Source organism: Moschus berezovskii, chromosome 15, assembly GCF_049115385.1.
Source record: "Moschus berezovskii isolate FMDL1 chromosome 15, NW_MosBer_1.0, whole genome shotgun sequence".
Lineage (NCBI taxonomy): Eukaryota > Metazoa > Chordata > Mammalia > Artiodactyla > Moschidae > Moschus > Moschus berezovskii.
In genome coordinates, this window is record NC_142474.1 from 76,514,869 (window position 1) to 76,532,496 (window position 17,628).

General features: G+C 42.3%; 1 protein-coding gene across 9 annotated transcripts in view; it reads left to right on the forward strand.

The window, feature by feature from the left end:
• The window catches only part of PLCB4 (phospholipase C beta 4), a 489,193-nt gene that overhangs the window by 62,558 nt on the left and 409,007 nt on the right, over nucleotides 1-17,628 (forward strand). The gene's annotated exons all lie outside the window — the stretch shown is intronic.

Here is a 17,628-nt window from a genome sequence, read left to right on the forward strand (position 1 = left end):
GGATTCTTAACTCACCTGAATTGTCCTCTAAGCATGATTTTTAAGTATTTCAGCTATATTTTGGGTGCATTGAGATTCTAAATGTGTATCCAGTATGGTCTTTCCTTCCTCTTCAGCTATAATTGGTAAGTTCCCATAGGGAAAAATCATTATTGGTGCTATAAAAGCACTCCTTATCTGTCACATTTGGGAAATGAAAGTTTTGTAAAGGTCACAAGAAAGTGTGCCCCCAATTATGGTTATGACTTGTACATCACAGATAGTTTAATAGCTTGGAACCTATCTAGTCTCCCTGACAGAATGAAAAGGAGAGAGGGAGAGAAAAAAAAAATCCTTATCACTCGATAACTATTTCACTCTATAGTTTTAAGAAGGTAGAAAAAGAGCTTATTTAAATGTTTTTATCAACATCTATCTCTATACATTCTCTCTGATTTAACTATTTGAAGTATGTAAGCCCACACGTTTATTAGTTCACCTTTATTAATTTGTCAAGGTTAATGTCTGCATAATGAGTTGGAGATAAAGATTCACTGGTGTCCATCTGCTAGTGTAGACTCAGTGCAGTAAGTTTCGTAGCTCTTCTTGCAGTGTTTCCAAAGGAGATTTCTTTGCCATTGAACCAACTTTTAAAACACAAACCATGCTGCTGCCTGAGGCAATGTAAAAATTCTTTTCCTCAACCTTTCAGCACCGGGCAGCCTATTAGGGAGGTCGGATGATGTCCCTCTCAGAAGCCCGGGGTGTGTTTGCAGACCCCGTTGGTCTGGGGTGGTTCCGGCGGGGCAGACGGGGGACCCGGCGGCCTCCCCTCCTCAGCAGTCGGGCTGCGGGCGCTGCCCCAGCAGGGTGTGCTCCCTGTTCTGTGGAGGCTGCTGTTACTGACCGGTGATGCAGTTACTTCAGACCAAAAAGGAAGGCCTTGAGCGATCTCTTGGAATGTGTCTCAGTCTCCTGTCATCTAAGCTCCCTTAACACGCTCCTTCCCCGAGCGCTTCCTTCCCCTCTCGCAGCATTCTCCTGCCGCCTGCCATCTGCTCAGATTGCAGTTCCCAGGCCTCTCTCAGCGCTGTCCTCGGGGCTCCACCTTCGGAGGCAGTGTTCTTCTCGCCTGCAGTGCCATTTGCTCCATTCCCGGCTCTCCGCCTCGTCCCACGCTCACCTGGCTCCCGCATCGCCGTGGGGAGGATCCCGCAGCCCTCTGCTGGCGCCTGTGGCCCCCATCACCCGGGACAGAGTCCTCAGGAGAGCGGGAGCCCGGCTCCCGAGAGCGCCGCCCCGCCGGCCCGGCTCCGGCTGCCTTCCCCGGGCCCCGCAGAGAGCGCCGCCCCAGCGCAGGGTGCGCCCCGCTTCTCCCAGCGCCGCCGCCTCGCGCGGCCCTCACCCGCCGCCTCGCGGGTCGCCACAGCTCCTGGCTCCCTAGGCCTCCCTGAAGGTTCTGGAAGCGGTTCCCTGTGTGGTGAACCGGACGCCCTGCCTCCTGTTCCGGAAGGCAGTGTGGCCAGCCCCGCTCCTCACCGTGTGCGGCCCCGGCGCCCTGCATCCTTTCTCTGGATGCACGAAGCTTCCTGAGCGCCGCACTCCCTGACCGGCCCTCTCCGTGAACCGTGCCTCGCTGTTTGGTGCTGTGTGTTCGGTTCTCACCGCCCGCAGCGATCGTCTTCCCCTGGGCTCTGGCTTCGCCACAGTGCTCTGGGCTGCCCCTGCCTGCCCCTCCACCTGCTTCCTAGTTTCTGGCCTAGTTTCTCCTCATTTCCGAGAATGGTTTCTGCTGACTCTCTTCCCTTTAGCTTCAGTCGTGCGGGTCCTGATGCCTGTTCCCAAGGCCTGGGCAGCGGCTCTCTGGTGGAAGTGTAGGAAGTAGCTTGTTTATTTATTTCCCAGGACACACTGTTACAGACTCTGATACTAGAATGTTCTGAAATTATTTGGGGGAGAGTTGTTTCGTTTTATGTGAAAGGCAAAGACGTCTTCAGTAGAAAGAGGACTTTCGTGCAGAGTTTTGAATGAGATGTGTCCAGAAGGGGCAGCACCGACCAGTGAGTGTCAAGCACATCAGTCTTTCCGTGTTTCCAGTAATTTATCTTAAGCTGATCCTATTTAACATATATTCCTGACACAGAATTTATGTCCATTTGGTCTAAAAATTAAGAATAATAGTTACAACATGTTACCATTTTCAATTTTACTTATTACTGGCAGCATTGCTGTCTGCTTTGATTTTCCTAGGACTTCTGTTTATAAAGGTTGTTTATTTAAATATTTCTTTTTGGGGCCAGTGTTTGTCCTTGAAGATAAAATTAAATATGAAATATGTTCTTGAATCTCCCCAATCTAACTAGTAATTTTTGATATATACCAACAGAAATGGAGACAAAGGAACATTATCTTTATTAAATTTTTTTTCTAATTGTAAAAAAGTCTAATTGATTAGTTTGAGAATTCAAGAAAACATAAAAATGAAGGTCACTGTGATGGGCGGGGCCATGCTCAATAACCTTTACTGCAATTTTCTGTTGGTGGGCGGGGCTCTGTTCCATCCCTGTTGTTTGACCTGAGACCAAACTATGGTGTCAGTAATGAAGAAGAAAAGGCCTAGTTGTGGATATGACTGGTGATGGAAGTAAAGTCCGATGCTGTAAAGAACAGTGTTGCATAGGAACCTGGAATGTTAGGTCCATGAATCAAGGTAAATTAGAAGTGGTCAAACAGGAGATGGCAAGACTGAACACTGGCATTTTAGGAATCAGTGAACTAAAAATATCAATAACCTCAGATATGCAGATGACACTACCCTTATGGCAGAAAGTGAAGAGGAACTCAAAAGCCTCTTGATGAAAGTGAAAGAGGAGAGTGAAAAGGTTGGTTTGAAGCTCAACATTCAGAAAACAAAGATCATGGCATCTGGTCCCATCACTTCATGGGAAATAGATGGAAAAACAGTGGAAACAGTGTCAGACTTTGTTTTTTTGGGCTCCAAAATCACTGCAGATGCTGATTGCAGCCATGAAATTAAAAGACGCTTGCTCCTTGGAAGGAAAGTTATGACCAACCTTGATAGTATATTAAAAAGCAGAGACATTACTTTGCCAACCAAGGTCCGTCTAGTCAAGGCAATGGTTTTTCCCGTGGTCATGTATGGTTGTGAGAGTTGGACTGTGAAGAAGGCTGATCGCCGAAGAATCGATGCTTTTGAACTGTGGTGTTGGAGAAGACTCTTGAGAGTCCCTTATACTGCAAGGAGATCCAACCAGTCCATTCTAAAGGAGATCAATCCTGGATGTTCATTGGAGGGACTGATGCTAAAGCTGAAACTGCAATACTTTGGCCACCTCATGCGACGAGTTGACTCACTGGAAAAGACTCTGATGCTGGGAAAGGTTGGGGGCGGGAGGAGAAGGGGACGACGGAGAATGAGATGGCTGGATGGCATCACCGACTCTGTGGACATGAGTTTGAGTGTACTCCGGGAGTTGGTGATGGACAGGGAGGCCTGGCGTGCTGTGATTCATGGGGTCGCGGAGAGTCGGACACGACTGAGCGACTGAACTGAACTGAACTGAACTAAAAATGGACTGGAATGGGTGAATTTAACTCAGATGACCATTATATCTACTACTGTGGGCAGGAATCCCTTAGAAGAAATGGAGTAGCCATCATGGTCAACAAAAAGAGTCTGAAATGCAGTACTTGGGTGCAATCTTAAAAAACGACAGAATGATTTCTGTTCGTTTTCAAGGCAAACCATTCAATATTACAGTAATCCAAGCCTATGCCCCAGCCAGTAACGCTGAAGAAGCCAAAGTTGAAGAGTTCTGTGAAGACCTACAAGACCTTCTAGAACTAACACCCAAAAAAGATGTCCTTTTCATTATAGGGGACTGGAATGCAAAAGTAGGAAGTCAAGAAACACCTGGAGTAACAGGCAAATTTGGCCTTGGAGTACAGATTGAAGCATGGCAAAGGCTAGCAGAGTTTTGCCAAGAGAACGCAATGGTCATAGCAAACACCCTCTTCCAATAACACAAGAGAAGACTTTACACATGGACATCACCAGAAGGTCAATAATGAAATCAGATTGATTATATTCTTTGAAGCCAAAGATGAAGAATCTCTATACAGTCAGCAAAAACAAGACCGGGAGCTGACTGTGGCTCAGATCATGAACTCCTTATTGCCAAATTCAGACGTAAATTGAAGAAAGTAGGGAAAACCACTAGACCATTCAGCTATGACTTAAATCAAATCCCTTATGATTATACAGTGGAAGTGACAAATAAAGGGATTATATCTGATAGAGTGCCCGAAGAACTATGGACAGAGGTTCATGACATTGTACAGGAGGCAGTGATCAAGACCATCCCCAAGGAAAAGAAATGCAAAAAGACAATATGGCTGTCTGAGGAGGCCTCACAAATAGCTGTGAAAAGAAGAGACGCGGAAGGCAAGGGAGAAAAGGAAAGATATAGGCATCTGAATGCAGCGTTCCAAAGAATAGCAAGGAGAGATAAGAAAGCCTTCCTCAGGGAACAGTGCGAAGAAATAGAAGAAAATAATAGAATGAGAAAGACTAGAGATCTCTTCAAGAAAATTAGAGATACCAAGAGAACATTTCATGCAAAGAAGGGTACAATAAAGGAAAAAATGATAGGGACCTAACAGAAGCAGAAGATATTAAGAAGAGGTGGCAAGAATACACAGAAGAGCTATACAAAAAAAGATCTTCATGAACCAATGGTGTGATCACTCACCTAGAGCCAGGCATCCTGGAATGTGAAGTCAAGTTGGGCCTGAGGAAGCATCACTAAGAACAAAGCTGGTGGAGTTGATGGAATTCCAGCTGAACTATTTCAAATCCTAAAAGATGAAGTTGTGAAAGTGCTGCACTCAGTATGTCAGCGAATTTGGAAAACTCAGCAGTTACCACAGGACTGGAAAAGGTCAGTTTTCATTCCAATCCCAAAGAAAGGCAATGCCTAAGAATGCTCAAACTACTGCACAATTGCACTCATCCCACACACTCTCAAAGTAATGCCCCAAATTCTTCAGGCTTCAACAGTACATGAACCATGAACTTTCAAATATTCAAGCTGGATTTAGAAAAGGCAGAGGAAGCAGAGATCAAATTTTCAACATTTGTCGGATCAACAGAAAAGCAAGAGACTTCCAGAAAAACATCTATTTCTGCTTTATTGACTATGCCAAAGCCTTTGACTGTGTGGATCACAACAAAGTATGGAAAATTCTTCAAGAGATGGAAATACCAGAACACCTTACCTTCCTCCTGAGAAATCTGTATTTAGGTCAGGAATCTACAGTATGAACTGGACATGGAACAATAGACTGGTTCCAAATTGGGAAAAGAGTACATCAAGCCTGTATACTGTCACCCTGCTTATTTAACTTATATGCAGAGTACATCATGCAAAATGTACTTTGCTAGATAAAATACAAGCTGAAATCAAGATTGCCGGGAGAAATATCAATAACCTCAGATATGCAGATGACACCTCCCTTATGGCAGAAAGCAAAGAAGAACTAACGAGCCTCTTGTTGAAAGTGAAATTCAAAAAGCTGAGATCATGGTATCCGGTTCCATCACTTCCTGGCAAATAGATGGGGAAACAGTGGCTGACTTTATTTTTTGGGGGCTCCAAAATCACTGTAGATGGTGACTGCAGCCATTAAAAGATGCTTTTTCCTTAAAAGAAAAGCTATGACAAACCTAGACAACATATTAAAATGCAGAGACATTACTTTGCCAACTAAGGCCCATCTAGTCAAAGCTATGGTTTTTCTAGTAGTCATGTATGGATGTGAGAGTTGGACTATAAAGAAAGCTGAGCATCTGTGGTGTTGGAAAACACTCTTGAGAGTCCCTTGGACTGCAAGGAGATCCAACCAGTCCATTCTAAAGGAGATCAATCCTGGGTGTTCATTGGAAGGACTGATGCTAAAGCTGAAACTCCAATACTTTGGCCACCTCATGCGAAGAGTTGACTCCCTCTGGAAGAGACTCTGATGCTGGAAGGGATTGAGGGCAGGAGGAGAAGCGGGTGACAGAGGATGAGATGGTTGGATGGCATCACCGACTCAATGAACATGTCAGGAGTTGGTGATGGGCAGGGAGGTCTGGCGTGCTGCAGTCCATGATGTCGCAAAGAGTTGGACATGACTTAGCGACTGAACTGACTGATACTGATAACTGATTGTTCTACTGCCTCCAGAAGAACAATCACTATAACTTAGTATTATATATTCCATGTAGCATCTATTGTATATTTTCATCAAATTAGGATCATATTGGTCATTTTATCCTGTTTACTCTTAACTTTTGTATTGCGATCACTTTGAGCATAATTTTATATTAAACATTGCTGTAATGGTTGTATACTTTTAAATCACAAAGAAATAGAACATCTCAGGAATATTTTATTACTGGGTATTTAGGCATTTTTGTTCCATTGCTTTAAAATCATTTCTGTTCCTCTTCAAGATTTCGATATATACAGGTTGTTATGTTGTAGTGTATTTCTTTAAAAAAAAGTATGTGATCAATAAGGAGAGTACTCTTGATTTAAATGTGTAATATTTCAGGCATTAGAAGTAGGGAGATTAATTTTGAGTAATGTTATGTCATAAAGCCATTTAAAAACCAGACTCATTGAAGGAAAGGCCCAGTTTTGCTTGCTTTAATGTTGGCCCAGGTTTGGAGACTAAAGCATTTACAGACCATTAGCTATAATACTTCACTCTTGAGACCACTTGTTGTAATGAACTGTCAATTATTGTGCATCTCAGTGTAGTTAAAGTGGCTGTTGGGCTTGCAGTTTAAAAGCCAGTGTTTATAAATGTGAAGGAATTGGGTTTTAAATGTGGTGGTTCAATGAGCCACTACTGCGTCATGCCCTATCTGGATGCACTGGAAGATTTTGTGTTCATTTGAAAATAAGAAGCAATAGAAATATAGTGCACTTGAGCCTATGACTATGATTTTTATGTTCCTTATGATATGTTTTGGGAGAAGTTTTTAATCAAGTTGTAAATCAGTATTTCTTCATTAAGCATGCAATAAATTGGTTTCAGCCAATAGTTTGGCATGAGAAAGATGGAAATTGGAAATATTTAAATGTCCATTTTCTTTACAAGTGACTCAATAAAGCTAGTGTCTCATAATGTATGTTCTGTATTACCTGTTTATAATTTGTTTCTTAACAATGTTTGCCTTTTTGAAATCTGTGCACTTTAAAAATAGTTAACTCTAGTTTTAAAAATTAGTATGGCGGAACTAGATTACCATTTACCTTTTTTCATAGTTAAGATGCCCTTTGCTTTGAGTGTATAAATTCTAAATAATCATGCTGTTAAGAAACTCTTGAAAATCTTCTCTTTTTCTCTTTTGACATTTCAAGTGTTTAATTGTATGCTGTTCTGAAATGTCAATATTTGTTATGTGAAAAGTTTCCCTTGAATTTTGTTTCTTTCTTTCAAAAGTGGTACCTCCTTTCTGGAATAACACAATATAGGTGAGTGAAAACTAACAACTTTATTCAGTTCCACTCTGTCTCTTCAGTCTCACATTCTACCCTAAAGGTGATTGTCATTTGCAGTTTGGTGAGTTTTCTTCCAGAGTTTTCATCTTAAGTTTTCACAAAGGTAGGTAGGTAGATTATAAACAGATGATAAACCACTTATTCTATATAAATCACCCATTTATTTCAAATAGTATACAGAAAGCAATCTAGGAGGAGTCCACAATCTATGTTATGTGTTGCTATCATCTAGATTAGAATAGAGGTCAGTACACTTTTACTGAAAAAGGCCAGAAGGTATTTTTGACTGTGGGCTCCATACTTTTATTGCAACTCTTCTGGGTTGGGAAGATCCCCTGGAGAATGGAATGGCTACCCATTCCTGTATTCTGGCCTGGAGAATTCCATGGTCTGTATAGTCCATGGGGTCACAAAGAGTTGGACATGACTGAGTGACTTTCACTTTCACTTCAGTGTTGTAACACAGAAGAGTTGCAGACAGTACCTCAGTTGTACGGCTGTGGCTGTGTCCTAGTAAAACTGTATTCTTGAATGCCAAAAGCTGAATTTCACATTATTATCATATAAAAATATTATCCTTAAAAAAATTTTCCCCCCAACCATTTAAAAGCATAACAACCAATCATAGCTCTATAAAAGCCAGATGGATGGTTGGCCAGATTGGTCCATGGGCTATACTTTGCCAACCTCTAGTGTAGAGTGAAAAAAAAAAATCACAAAATTTGACTTTTTTTGGAGTTAAATATCATTGTGATATAAATGAAGGCAAATAAACCAAGAAAATGCTTCTTTTACCGAATACTCATCTGACACTTTACAGATAGTGAATGAGAAAATAGTCAAGTCTGCTGTTAGCCGTTCTTCTCTCACTTGCTGAGGTGGGGCCTCAAGTGCTGGAGAGTTAAAGGGGTTTCTGGTGTTATGACCAGTTCACAAACTCCCTCAGCAGTTCCCCAAGGAGAAGTAGCCACAAAGTTACTATAAGCTTCTGCTTCATGTGGCGACCTGTACTTACATGCATCATCTTTTTATACGGACTTGTTTTGCAGTGTTAGTTGACAAAGTATCATCTTTGTAATTGACAGTTTCTTTTATACCTTACAGTGAATTCTTAAAAGTATATTAGTTACAAAGTTTTGTATTACTTGGAAGAGTATAAAATAGAAAGACTGAAGGTTGCCCAGAAAATATGTTACCTTTTAAACCTTTCCAAATAGAGGCTTTATAGTGTTAAGGCCGTCCCATTAATTTATATCAAGGGATGCTCTCCGAATGCCTCTGATACTCTTGATTTGATCCGTTTACCAGGTGTGTCTCTTGATGGCAAGTCTGCTTTCGGATCATTGAGAACATTGTGATCCACTTTTACTGACTTCTGGAGTAATTGCTAGGTTTAAAATTATACAATAAAACAATAGGACACCTATTGTGATACCTGTGAAATTGTTATTTTCCACTGTAAGTGCAAAATACAATATATAATTCATAAAACTAAATAACTTCTTATCATGAAATAAGGAACACGTGATTAAGGGTTATACTATCTGATTTTATATGCTTGGTACATGATTTAATGAAAGTGTGTGTGGTAAGAAGTAAAAATCAATTTACTGTATTTTTAAAATATTTGAACCACTTGTCCCATATTTCATTTAGTTCATCTGAAGTGAAGGGTAAAACTGTTTCATTTTTTCTATTGTCTAATTTGGCAGTTTAGGGAATGAGGGATATTCATATTAGATAACAAGTGTCAAAATGCACACACATACAAACATTCACACAGATGCCCACAAGAGTGTGTGAACTTTGCTTTTCTTTGAAGAAGTTCTTCATATAAAAGTGAGAAACTATGCATCGGAGTAAAGAACACTGAAGTCTGTGTATTTTTACTTCCTAGCCATAATCACCGTTGCTGATTTGGGGATACTTTTCAGAATCTTGTGTCTCTCTCTGTAAATATATAGAAATGCTCATGTTTATTTCTTAGGTCATATTTGTGATTTATCTACCCTGTGCCTGACACAGTAGGAGGCGTTGTGGAGGAGAAGAGAACGATCCCCTCCTTTCCTGAAGGTTACTTTGCCCTGGTTGGGGGAGACAGGCTCTAACCAGCAGGTCACTGCGTATCTTGTTATGCTGGGTACTTGAATAGAATTAAGAACAGGAAGAGGGATAAAGAAGGTCTGGGGTATGTGTAAGTGTCAGAGTAGAGGTTGTACTACCCATGCACTCCTGTAACTTGTATTTTTAAACTTAAAAAATGTAGCGTGAATATATTCTGTGTCAGCAAACATACTTGTGGACTTCCCTGTGGCTCAGGCAGTAAAGAATGAGGGCAGCGAGTGGCGATGAGGGAGATCTTGGTTCGACTCTCGGTAGAGAAGATTCCCGGGAGAGGGGTGTGGCTACCCGCTACCCTGGAGAATTCCATGGACAGAGGAGCCCGGAGGGCTGCAGTCCATGATGTCGCAAAGAGTCAGACATGACAGAGCGACTGACACTTTCACCTTTTCACTTCAAACATATTGTAAGTAAGTATTATTCTGAATGGCATCCTCTACTGATATGAATGAGTGAGGTTTTTGTAACTAGTTACCCAATATTATAAAACAAGTCTTGCATTTTAAAAAAATTGCTTCTGTGAGCAACGCTATAAGGAATATTATTCCCCAAAGATAGGCTATTTTGCACACTCTTAGAACTCTTAGGATAAATTCCCAGTAGCAGAATTATTGGGTCAAAGAGTAGTCTTTTGTTAGGAGTTTGGTTGTGTGCCCAATGTGATAAAAAATAGTACACCACTCTTTCATAATTCAATTTGTTTTCCTTTCCTTTTCATTCTTTCCTCTTCATTTTCAAAGCTTCAGATCTAAGCAAAAATAAATAGTATTCCCCCAATTTAAAGAGCTTTGTATTGTGATAACATGCTACTTTAATGGTGAATTTTTTGTTTCTGAAATCAGATTCTTATTGTAAGTGAAAGGCTTAGGGCACTTGTAATCACATCATTGCACAAGTCATCAAAGTGCTGTTTGTTGCTTACAAAGTTGGTATGAAACAAAGACAAAAGACATTAAGCACAACACACCAGCAGCTTTGGAAATGCAGGAGGGCCAGTGCAAGTTTCAACATGTCATTTCATTTGCTTTTTGTTAAGGTCTGAAGAAAGTCTAAGAATATGGAACTGCATTACAAAAGAAGCATTCAGTCTTAAGAGAAAATAATTTTTTTCAACATGCCTTGGGACTAGAGTTGTTTTGTTTTTGTTTTTTAATCCAAGCATAATAAAATAACCTTCATTCCCGTAGATGAATTTCTGACTGACTGTCGCCTTTGCTGGGTTTCTCTCAGATGGCCGCCGGTGCGACACTCACCTGCACAGCATCTGCTCTGTGCCAAGTGCTGGGTTCCCTCAGCTTAAGGCTGGCAGAGGGATTCTTTTCTATTCTCTCTCTCTTTTTTCGTATTAATTTTATTGGTGTATATTTTTGTTAGTTTCAGGTGTATAGCATAGTGATTAAGTTATATATATGTATATTCATTCTTTTTCAGATTCTTTTCCCATACAGTTTATTAAAGAATGATTGAGCTATACAGTAGGTCCTTTTGGTTATCTATTTTATATACAGTAGTATGTGTGTGTGTTAATCCCAAGCTCCTAATTGACCCCTCTCCCCTGTGTTTCCCCTATGGTAACCATAAATTTGTTTTCAAAATCTATGAGTTTGTTTCTGTTTTGTAAATAAGCTCATTTATATCATTTAAAAAAAATCAGATTCTTCATATGAGTGATATCATGTGGTATTTGTCAGGGGGATTATTTTCCACAAGACAAAGTAGAAATTTTAACACAAAGGTACTAGAAGGTTAGTAGCTCTAAATAACCCATTTCAGAAATTGTAGACTGGCGTAGACAGGCTGTGTTGGAGCAGCACTTCTCAAATTCTGTGCTTGAAGTCACCTGTATTTTAACCCGAATGTAAAATGCATTTTTTGATTTAGCAAGCTGGAGGCTGGAGCCTGAGGCTGCATTTCTAACAAGCTCCCAGGGAATGCTGATGCTTCTGACCCATTCCTCACACCTTGAGCAGCAAGGTGTTTAACGACGTTGGCTCCAAGTCTGCTGTTGGCCTGTGGAGACAGTGTGGTCCAGCGGGCCAGCAGCCCAGCTCTGCCGGCCGCACCAGCTGCCAGTGACTGTGGCTGGGGGCTGTCCCACCTCCTGATATGTTCTTTCTGTACTTCTCTTTCCATGCTGCCATCCCCAGAGTCACCCCTGCAGTGAGATTATAGATGATCTAGATTTTCTTCTTCTTTTCTTGTATCTTCTAAGTTTTCCTCAGAGATCATGTGTGCATGTGCTTAGTTGCTCAGTTGTGTCCGACTCTCTGTGACCCAATGGACTGTAGCCCTCTGGGCTCCTCTGTCCATGGGATTCTCCAGGCAAGAATACCGGAGTGGGTTGCCATGCCCTCCTCCAGGGCATCTTCCCAACCCAGGGATCGAACCCAGGTTTCCCACATTGCAAGCGGTTTCTTTATCTTCTGAGCCACCAGGGAAGCACATCAGTGATCATATATTAATTCTATAATTAGAAAAGAAGTGAATAAATTCATTTTTTAACTAGACATCCCCTTCCCCAAATCTCTGTTGATGGTTGTCCTTAAGTAACTTTTGCTTCATCTGGTCTCTTTGAAGATCTTTGAGGGTAGGTCTTTGAGGGGATTTTTAGAGTAAACACTTTAGATTTACCTTTAAAGAACGTTTGTGGTAAAAGAGTCACCCTTTAACCATTTTAAATGTGCAGTTCAGTGGCATTAACTACATTCCCACTGTTGCGTAACCAGCCCCATCATTCACCTCCAGAACTTTTTGGTTTTGCAAAACTAAAACTGTACCCATTAAACTAATTTCTAATGTCTCCGTCCTGTCCGTCCCCTGGCCACAACCGTTCTGCTTTCTGTCTATGAAGCGGACTACTCTAGGTGCCTCATATAAATGGAATCATATTAAATTTGTTCTTTTGTGACTGGCTTATTTTACTTAGCATGATCTCCTCAAGGTTCACCCATGCTGAAGCATTTGATAGGATTTCCCTCTTTTTTAAGGCTGAATATTATTCCATTGTATGTGTGGACTGCATCTTATCTGTCTGTTCATCCACGGACAGACACTTGGCTGGCTGTTGGGAATGTGTGCTGTGAACACAGATGAACCTATAGCCCTTCGGGTCTTGCTTTAGCACTGACCTTTTTGTTTTGCCCGCCTTCCAGCTCTTGCATCTGTCTCCCCACCTGGGTGAGAGCTTTCTCTGGCCATACGCTCTGCCCATGTATGGGCTGTACAGTGAGTGCCCCCCACCCTCCCACTGCAAGTAGGGGTCTACGTGCACGTGCCCTCACCCCCTTGCCTGTTGGGTGGGAAAACTGCAGAGGGATGTCCGCACCGCCTCCTAGCGTTCCTTGGTGTCGGACCCCAGGTCCTTGCTGGCTAGGTCCAACAAGCCTTGCTGACTTGTTGATGTTCATCCTGCACTGGCCTCCTTCCTTGGCTCAGTTCCCCACTCTCCTACTCCTGCTTCCTGGGGCCACTTCCCCAGGAAATTGTTATTGTTTAGTGGCTAAGTCATGTCCGACTTGTTGGACTGTAGCCTGCCAGGCTCCTCTGTCTGTGTAATTCTCCAGGCAACAGTACTGGAGTGGGTTGCCAGTTTCTTTTCTAGGGGATCTTCCTGACCCAGGATCGAACCCACATCTCCCGCATTGCAGGAAGAGTCTTGATCACGGAGCTACCACAGAAGCCCCCCTGCCCCCCCCCCCCAGTAAATAATTCTTGTCAAATCCTCGATGTAGGGTGTGCTTCAGAGGAAACCTAACTTAGAGGACACTGAGGAGACACCCCGTGTACACCTCGGGATGCTCTGCTGCTGGAGGCGGCGCTGAGATTCGGGGCTTGAGGTGGGCTCTGAGCTGTGTGCAGAACAGCTGTTTCTCACCCCATCTGGCCTGATGGTCAGGAAGAAAATTAAACCTGTTCACACCATATTTGAACCTTGTTGCTGTAACATGTTAAACATAAAATATAGCTCCAAAACTCTCTGTTAGCCTCCTTACAATCTCAAGATATTCTGTTAACTACCATACATAGAGGTAGATCCCAAAGAAAGAAAAACAGTTCTACATACAAATAGATTTCTTGTTGGTTGAGATAGTGGTTTTCTATATATAGATGCTTGTTTCTTGCTTCTGCTCCCATGTTTAGCCTCTGGGGCTCTTCTTGGTTGTATCTAGATTATTGTTTTTGGCTCATTTGGACATTCTCTGTGTATTGTATTTTTAATATAAAATTATGTATTTAGCAACAAGCTTGGAAACAGATGAAGTTTCATGAAAGAATTGCTGCTCAAAATGACAAAGTGCAGCCAGGAGTGTGAGTCATTCCAAGCCCCGCTTCTTCGTTGGGGATTCCAGCGTCTAGTGAGCTGTGAACTTGCATTGATTCTTGGGCCTTATTAATGTTGTACCGCATTAGAGCATTTACAGGCCAACCTTATTTAGGCAGCTACCTTAAAACTACAGAGAGTGAGACCAAGACTTGGGATTGCAGAGGGAAACTGCACCTTTTTGAAGACTGCAGCTACCTAGCCCCCACCTCAAATTGACGATTAATCATTAGGTGTCTGTGTGGCAGTCCCGTGGATTTGGTGGGAGGAAGATGCACGTGCACTTCAGAACATCCGCTCAAATCCTCCTGTTTTTGAGCTTAAAAGAGAAATTACTTGAACTGACGTGTTGTCTAGCCAGTTTCTAGCACACAAATAACTTTCAAAGTAGAAAGTAGTTTCAGCTACAGAAAGTAGATGGTACTGTCACTGCAAGTGTTTCCCCTTAAAGTCATCAAAAGAGTCTCATAGCAGATATGTTCTGTTTGGATTGTTTTCCCAGGAAACCTGTGAATGATGTTTGCACATGACAGCACAGTTCCCTAGGTCAGGAGCAAACTTATCTGATCTTACATGTTGGAGATTTGACATCTTCTTTGATGACTTGACACAGTGACAGCTATTTGGAAAGAAAGCTTCTTTTTCTTAGTGAGGTAAATTCAGGTTGTGGTCATGTCAGCAAGAAATTAACATAAAGCCTGAGTAAAGCGAACTAGTTTCTCTGTGTTAACACAGAACATTATATTCATTATGCCCATCAAAATATAGGAGGACTAATTGAGACTGAAAAAATAAAGTCAGCTCCTCTCTGAGGGTTTCCTGGCCAGGCAGCTCACCCACTCTAAGCCTCTTGTCTTTCCTTCACTGTGGGCCTCTGGGCCAGCACAGAACAGCATCCTGTAAAATTACATTAAATTAGAGAACACTCAGGCGGTATTAATAGCATGTCTTGACATTTTTTCATGGCTCAAAGAGCAATAACTGATTATCTGCTATAAGCTGTGCACTGGAGATAGCTAGGAATGAGCAATTCTTTCTGTCTATATTAATCTTTCTATCCATCTGTTGACCAATCATTTGATGTATCAAGCAATCAACTAAATGATCTATGGATCTTCTTTCTTTTCTGCCTGTCAGCCCTCCCACCTATTCTGACCTCTCTTCTTCCAAATTAAGATCTAAACAGGGACTTCCTTGGTGGTGCAATGGTCAAGGCTTCACCTTATAATGTAGGGGTTGCGTGTTTGATCCCTGGTGATCCTGGTCAAGGAACTAAGATCCCACATACCTCACTGCCAAAAAAAAAAACACCAAAAACAAAACATAAAACAGAGACAATATTGTAACAAATTCAATAAAAACTAAAAATGGTCCACATCCCCCCCACCCCCCAAAAAAAAATCTAAGCAAAGCTAGAATCTGTAGACAGTCTCCCGGCAGTTGAGCTCTCAATTCTAATCTTACCTTGGTGGCCTGGAACTTCCGCATCTGTTGAAGGAAGAGCTGAGTGCAGTTGGCAGTTTCTGGCACCCGTAGCTCCTGGATCAGAGTGCCTCTGTTTCAGTCCTGGCTTTATCCTGTCCTATCTTTGTGACCTTGGGCAGAGTATTTAATCTTGCTGTGCCTCAGTTTCCTCATCTGTGAAATTAGGGTCATCATTTTACCTACCAGCTGTTTGGAAGCTCAGATGAGGTGCTCTCTGTAAATTGCTTAGAACAGTGTGTGGTGCATATTAAGTGATCAGCATTCACCTGGCTATTGTCGCTACCCTGATCTCTATTGTTTGTGGACCATAGATGCTTGACCTGCCAGTTAGCTATCCCAGTTTTCTTCCTCCATCCATCTTCACAAGGCTCATAGTCTAGTATTGAGACAAGTATGATTACCTAGTGAAAACAGAAGATGACACGTAACTGGGTATCAGAGGATGAGAAGGGGTTGGCCAGGGAGAGAATGCAGGGGCCGTCATAGGCAGGGCTGTGTTAGAACGCAGGAGAGAGCTCAGCACGCTGCTGTACAGCAGCCTGTTGTGGCTGGCGTCGAGGATGCCTGTGGGATGATGGAGGTGATGAATGCAGATGTGATCCTGCATCAATATACAGATGGACACTTAGCGCCTCCCGAGACCCCGGCTCTTCAGCACAGTGACTCCCCACTGTGGGGGACTAGGCATCCGTGATTCCCCAAAAGTGGGCTCTGAGTCTCGGACAGGCCGTGACGGACTCATGGATGCATTGTGAAACCCTCACCGTATTCTCCTCAGGACGCGTGCTTCCCTTTTTCTTAATATTAGTGTTATTTAACCTGAGGACTCACTTATCCATTGGCCAAGCTTTGGAGGATAAGGTACCCCAGTTTTTATGCTTCTGATTGAATAGCTAAGCGGCTCATCCTAGCACAGAGAGCTCCACGGTGGGTATTGTGAGGCTTCAGGCCTGGGGTTACTTCTAACCAATAATGGGAACTTAAAAGACACTTTCCTTCTCTAGGTCATGTTTCTTTATCTGTGGATAAGAGAAGTGGTGTGGGGGTTCTTAGGCACCCCTTCAAGTTTTTAAATGCCTCAAATAAAATACACCGAACTACAAAAGAAACTGTTTCATTGAAAGGAAGATATAAAAATAGTAAATAAATTTGTGGTATGATGATATATGTACATCTTAATGCATTAAGTGGGTTCATAGCTACTGTAAGTTCAAATTATTGATGAGCACAAATGACATTTTGCAATATCTGCAGTAAAAATACCTGGAATTTACATTGAAAACCAAGTCACAGGTGCTGTTAATACCAGTGTGGTTTGTGATTTATATTTGTGATTAGAGGAAATGTCATACTTCAATTAGAGGCTAGTGAAAATAATCATGTAATTATTTTTCCCATCCAAATTTATGGAACCTCGGATTGCACCTTTGGACCATGTATTGGTGATCCATGGAACTCAGGTTACCAATCCTTGGACTTCTAGGATGTTCTTTTGCTGATTCTTTGGCTATCAAGTGATGTGATAAATCTCCATAATACTCAATTTCCAAATAAGTGAAAAATGTTAAAATTTCCATTTAATTTGTAAAACTCCTATCATTTGTTATGAGAAGAACCCAGGTGCTTGGGGAGGTACAGGAGGAGCTTTTATCTGCGGTATTGACTGCACTGGTGTCTGGCTCAGCATTGTTCGTGGCAGTTGCTCAAGGCGCTCAGTAAGGGCAGCTGTGGAGGCGTAGGCCACGCAGCTGGTCTCGTGCACTTAGTGACTCCTAAGCCATTGCTATCACTGGATGTGCAGGGATAGGGTCCCGTGCGCCTCCGGTCACACTGTGATCAGCTGATCAGTGATCACTTAATCAACACTTAATACGTGTTGTTGATTCAGGACCCTGAACTCATGGCTCACAGCACTGCGACTCATGCCTGAGTGAAGCTCCTCTGACGCATCAGCGCCCTTAAGCTCAGGGACGGTAGGCAGGACGTCAGCAGAACTCTCAGGGGCCGTTTTAAGCAGTGAGGTCACCAGGGAGAAGAACAAAACTGAAATGACAGCAGTAAATAGACTGGGAGGAACCCTTGTTTATGGTACGAGAGCCGAATCAAGAAGGCAGAGCAGAGCCTTGTTTGACCCTAACTGGAATCATG